The sequence below is a fragment of the Etheostoma spectabile genome, chromosome 23 (genome assembly GCF_008692095.1).
Source record: "Etheostoma spectabile isolate EspeVRDwgs_2016 chromosome 23, UIUC_Espe_1.0, whole genome shotgun sequence".
Taxonomy (NCBI): domain Eukaryota; kingdom Metazoa; phylum Chordata; class Actinopteri; order Perciformes; family Percidae; genus Etheostoma; species Etheostoma spectabile.
Genome location: NC_045755.1, coordinates 10087935 through 10094201, shown reverse-complemented (window position 1 = coordinate 10094201; position 6267 = coordinate 10087935). Strand labels below are relative to the sequence as shown.

General features: G+C 40.7%; 1 protein-coding gene and 1 long non-coding RNA gene across 7 annotated transcripts in view; one reads left to right on the top strand and one right to left on the bottom strand.

Moving 5' to 3' along the window:
• Window positions 1-6267, bottom strand: part of grm8a (glutamate receptor, metabotropic 8a) — a 311638-nt gene that overhangs the window by 241278 nt on the left and 64093 nt on the right. The window lies entirely within an intron of this gene.
• Window positions 1-6267, top strand: part of LOC116672992 (uncharacterized) — an 18282-nt gene that overhangs the window by 11733 nt on the left and 282 nt on the right. The window contains exon 3 of the long non-coding RNA XR_004327702.1: window positions 3760-3766. This is a non-coding gene — a long non-coding RNA (uncharacterized LOC116672992). The remainder of the gene's footprint in view (window positions 1-3759; window positions 3767-6267) is intronic.

The window sequence follows — 6267 nt, the reverse complement described above, 5'->3', positions numbered from 1 at the left end:
TGTGTGTGTGTGTGTGTGTGTGTGTGTGTGTGTGTGTGTGTGTGTTACTGTCTTTCATCATCCATCTTTTTCTTTGGGTTAGTGTCTGTTTCCCTTCTCCTCGCCTCTCTCTGACTCCTCCGCTTCTAACCCAAAGAGCTTTGCTTCCTTCCTTTCTTTCTCTCCCGCCGGTAACGCTAACAATTTAGAACATCTCACACTATAATAGCCTTTTTTATTTCCTCGACCTTAACAGGCAAACGACAACTGCGCATTATTGATCAAAATAGAAAAGTTTAATGTCAAGAACTATTTAGGGAAAGAGCTCAAAATGATAAACAGAAATTAAATCAGTCCGGGAAGGTTTTATATGTGACAATTAGAGCTACATATGACTATAGCCCTAAATAATCCCTGCTTCGCTTTTACACATCTCTGATGTCACCTTATCCACTTACAGTTTGATCTTGACATGTGAGGTGTAATCCCCCAGCTGAAGGAAATAAGTCAGCCTTTGGCACAACAAGTTAATACCACTTGGTGATCTGAGCTCTCAGGGGGCCTGTCTCATTGTAACCTTGGAGGGTTGCTATTTTTGGATTGCCCAGCCTTATTCTAGTGTTTTATCTTGAGTCCTAATCTGTGGGGAGTTAAGTGCACCAAAAATGTTGTTTAAGCATTTCACAAAAAGCTTGCTTATATATCATGACAAAGGTGTGGAATCCCAAAGTAGGCCAGCAAAGTAAAAATATATATATTTTTTTTTTGCGATGAACAAAGACTGAGGATGTTGTCCCACAAAACACAAGATTTAGCATGAGTATTGTATTCAGACTGACTTGGGTAAATCCAAGCCTATCATTCAATGCACTTTCCGGGCACTCTCAAGCCAAATGGTCAGTAGCCATTTGATTGTCAAACATAATCAATGCTGCGTTCTCACATCCTTTTGCAACAAAAAAACATTTGAACACTTTGTCCTTTTACTGTGTTTTCGGTCCATTTACTCTAAGTACATTATGTGATAGCAAGCTTTGCAATAAGTGCTAACCAAGCATTTCTTTTCATTTGTTACTCTGGGGTAAGGCCATTGTAAAGCTCTCCCTTCCATTTTAGCTTTTCCTTTTAACCACCTATGTTATCTCACAGCTTCTACTCTCATTACCTCCTCTTCCTCTTTCTATTCCTCACTTTCAAGATGTCTCCTTTTCTTTAAACATTTTTCAATCATCTCAACCTTCCTAATTTCCCTTCCTGGTCTTTTGCTGTTGGGACACTCCATTTATTACACTTTCCCCCCTCTAAATTCCTTTTACTGATATCTCTTACCCTCGCTCTCTCTCTTTCAATATCTATTGTAGCAGCATCTCTCTTCTCCACCAGCACTTCTACCCTTCCATCATTCATCTCCCCAAGAGCACAGCCACTGATGCCTGCTGCCACGCTGCGGAAAAAACACATTTTCTGTCATATTGCCATGTCAGTGAAATTTAGGAGCTGTGTGTGTGTGTGTGTGTGTGTGTGTGTGTGTGTGTGTGTGTGTGTGTCCTGCTTCAAGGGTACTTTCATCATCAAATTCTATTTCCTTTGCAGACAAACACTTCTGCCAGCAAGCTGGCAGACAAGAGGGAATGAGAGAGCGAATGAGTGTGTACATACGTGTGTGTTGGCTACTCAGGGCAGACATTAGGATGCATTGGCTCATGTGTGGCTTGTATTTTTTATTTTGTTTGTTTTCCCCTCCTACAGCCGAGGACAGTGGTACTGAAGACAATATATTGGCATTGGATTTTTCTCTTATTTAAAATTGCTGTGAAGAGGTTTTGCCCGGTTGTTTGTGCGTGCAGTGTGTCCCCTGCACGCGCAAACACAACTCACTCAGAGGCTCAAATGGATAGCAGACTTAATGGAAAGACAATTACATTGCATACAGTATAATGTGGCAGTATAGTAGATACATTCTCGCCAACAAAGACACATACTATGACTACAACAACCGCACGCAGCATGACAAAAACCACAGTGCTTCCCAACCACAACACCCCCCCCCCCCCCCCCCCCCCCCACCAAAAATCTCTTCATGAGCTGCATCCGGCACCACTTTTGGTGTGTCTGCCCCCCGCCTCCCATGGCTTTTGACGTGTGTGTGTGTGTGTGTGTGTGTGTGTGTGTCCTACAAGTACAGGGACAACCCTGTGGTGAATGACCAATAACTGACTGGTCACTGAGCTGGCAAAAGCTGGATATCCCCTTGGCACAGGAAGTACAGTCCTGATACAGGGGAACACCACAGAGAGTAGACAGTTGGCACTCAGTGATGCACAGACACACACAGGAAATATAAATCTGGTATCAAATTGTGACTATGCAGACCAAATCAATGATGAAAAAAGTAGTAAAAGGCAGTGAAGCAAGGAATAAGTTATCAAGCCTTTTGCTAGCAACCTACATGTAGCTCAACTTATGCCTAAATTTCAGTCAGCATGAATAAAGTATTAACCTATCCATCCATCCATTTATCTAAGTTGAACCAGAAAAGACTTTGCCACACCATGAATTAAAATGTACAATCATCCACGGTCTTTCTCAAGATGTACAGCAGGATCCCGCGAAGCAGCCCTGCAGAGCTCTCTCCAGCAGAGCACCTGAGAGTCATCAGATAGAATCTTAATCACCCGGTGGAAAAAGGAACCTGGACGGTGGCGGGCTCCCTCGAGATGAGGCGGCAGAGAGAATGAGGGAAATTAATGAGGGTGAGATTGTGAATGGGAAAAGTCGTGGCTGAAGCGCTGCTTGGGTGAATGAGATGAGGAGGGGTGTGGGAGGATGGAACAGAGAGGCTGGGCCAGCATGAATGGTAAAATGTCTCCATCTCAATTAGTAACTTGAGTAATTTCCTATTGGATCAAATTGTGGCTACCAGAAGTTATAGATTGTGATTATTTTTATTGGTTGAAATGCCATAGTCCCTATACATGTTCCTTCCATCTTCAATCCCCTATCCCCCATAACTGGAGGATGCTATACTGTGAACTGTTTAGATTATCAAGATGTATGAGTGGACCATTATTTCTTCAGTTGGACATTTCAGTTTTAGACTCCTTTACCTTGTTGTCTAATCCAGTTACCTAAAGTCTGTCTCATTACTGAATATGAGACTACAGCCGTGCAATAACAGTGCATCCGTTCTTTTAATCAAGCTTAAGACAAAGCAGTGTGATACACAAAGACACGTGTGCATACCAAAGATTTTAAATGGACATATTGGCACTGAAGAGATATCAGGCAAAATCATGTGAAATGAGAGGGCAAAACAAATTCTTTCATGAGTCCACAGAGAGATCATAGAAAAATGATGCTGGCACCGTTGGCCTAACACAGAGTTGTTACACACTTGCCAGTTTTGAATCTGTAAGCCTGTAACAAACCTTCCTAGTTGTATATTTAATTAATTAAACTATAAAATATAAAAATAAAGTCATTCAGAAGGACAGCAAAAGATTGGCACTGACATATTGACGATAGAGAGCCAGCAAACCGTTGGCAGCGATGTGCCAGTGCCATTATGAACACATCTAATTGCATATTAGATAAAGCAAAAATAAGATAGGAAACAACAGGTTTCATAATGAAGAATATACAGGCAAGAATAACAAGAGATTGGTACTGAAAAGTTGGCAAACATTCTGGAGTGGTGTAAGCTTTCAAGCACTTCTAATTGAATTTGTTCAGAAGAAAACTAATAAAAGTTAAATAAATGAATCCTTCTCAGGCATCTAGGGATATAGTACAGAAATTGCGAGGGTGGGAAACAATTCACTATGTTGTCTGTGGGCATCTAATAAAAGTGTTTAATTAAAGCAAACAGCATCAAATGAGAACATATTTTATTCAGAAACAGATAAGGTGGTGAGACACTGAAGTTATTGGCAACTGCCATTCACGTTGAGTTGTGTAGGCCAATCTGCTGTCACAATGTTCTATGTCATTGAGTGTAATTTAATAAAGGAATAAATGGCCTTCCATTGTAGAGAGTTAATATAGAGGGCGGGTATGAGAGGATGGTTGGAAAGTTGCTGGAGGATATACCGGTGTGTGGGTGCATCAAGCTTTTCTAAACGCAATACTTTTGTTGAAAGTGAAATAACTTTGATTTTAAAACAATCTCTTCCTACAAGGGATCAAAAAACAGAACATTAATTAATTGCATTTTACTTCACCGTAACATCAAATTCAAAAATCATATTTCTACAGAGAGCTGGAGTTGTGAACACGTGGTGAAAGGTCGACACTGATTTGGCACTAAAATGGTGGTGGGTCTGTTTGTAGGCATGTAATGATGTCTAGTAACCACATTCATATTTGATGGAGGCTAATGAAATATGGATGTGAGAGAGTTAGCGTAATACATCCTCAAAAGCTGGGACTGGGAAGAAACACCAAAAAAGTGCTTCCCCTTTATTTAACCTGACAGCCTTAGCAAGAAACATGGTGATGTTTGTCAAACTGAGGCCTTCCACGGTTTGCTACTAAGCCAGCTACAATGGGCATTTCAGTGCTTTGCTCAACGGCACTGAAACAGTACGGGTTTACTGGGGATCAAATGATTCTCATGCGCTAACCTTTGCCAAAGGACTGTACTGTGAGAACACAAACAAGCAAAGTTGCACAGCTGGAAAGTTATTTTACAATTGGCATTACAGGATATAAACAACAGTGCCTCTACTTCTGGCGCTTCTGCTAGCAATGCACAATCCGAACCTGGTTCTATTTATTTTAGGGCTGAACGATTATTTGCATAACATTGCAATATGTTAAAACATGATTTTCCAAATCGCAAAGACTGCAATTTGGTCACGTGACTAGCTAGAGCAAATCAGTCTACGCTCCACACAAAGCATCAGCCTGGCGTGATAACCAAGGTGGTAAGCCTCTCCTCTCTAGGCGTAGCTCCCATGGCGCCATTTTAATGCTACCGTGCCATCCCCTGCTGTTAGCATTCCAATGACTGCCCTTCATTTTGTCACCACTTCGACAGCAAATAATTTTACATCTGATGTTTTTAAAGAATATTTGTCCATTGTTTATTTCTAAAGAAACACAATGCATAAAAGGCTCCATTACCTTGTGGCTCACGTTATGGCTCAGTAGCATACATTTTTATAAAAATAAGCTAACGATTGTGTCATAACCAACCGACTTGCTGTCGCATAGTTGACAAATCACCGTATTGCCAGGAGAAGCTCGCTGACAGTTTCGATTTACATCAGCTGTTTAGGTTTAATTACTGTTAACTAGCATGTTAGTTAGCAGTAATTAGCCTGTGTCTATGTTATCTCCTAAAATATACCTACGCTCTCCATCTCTGTTGATTGGGAATGATTGAGACTTCTCTAGGCACAGCTACCAGAAGACTTACAACTTTCAGACACGTTGCCCACGTCACATCTACGTCTTCAAGCTCAGTTGGAGGCTGTGCAGTAACGCTCAGCCATCACCGGAAAAGTGCTTCTAATGTCCTTCACTGGTCTCTGTCCAGAACAGCGGGATCTGCTGGTCCATTTCTTTAACCGTCTATGGTGATAACGCTACGCCATAACTTGAGCAGATTTCTTTCATTCAAACAACTCTGAATTGTAGTTTAATTCATTAATTAAAGGTTTTATTCGGGCTTGAGTCCATACGTGCAGTTAATGGATACAGGCACGGAGAACTGAAGGCTCGATTAGCAATGATTAGCACTGATTAGAGGTTAGCTCCACTTAGCTAGCTCCGTTGTAAAGATATGGAGCGGTGGAGACTGCCACGGAGAGGGGTAACAACCAGACTCTGATAAATGATGTTCGAGGAGCTTTATCAGCAGCGTGGCCGCAGTGTTGCAACGATTTTATTAGTACAGGTAATCACACGGCCAGACAACCAGCAGCATGCTAGTGCTAATGTAACGATAGCCTCTCTGAGCAAGTGCACTGTTGACGCTGTCAGGCACACGGCAGGCAACTTCATAAGGGGGAGGGGCTGGAGGACAGCTCCTCTGTGTGTGCTGTAAAACAAATACTCTGAGTATGTATGTATATATATATATATACATACATATATATATATACACACATATATATATACATACATATGTATATATACACATATTTACATACATATAATCATATATACATACATACATAAATATATACATATATACATATATATATACATATATATACATACATACATATATACATACATATACATATATACATACATACATATACATATATATATATATATATA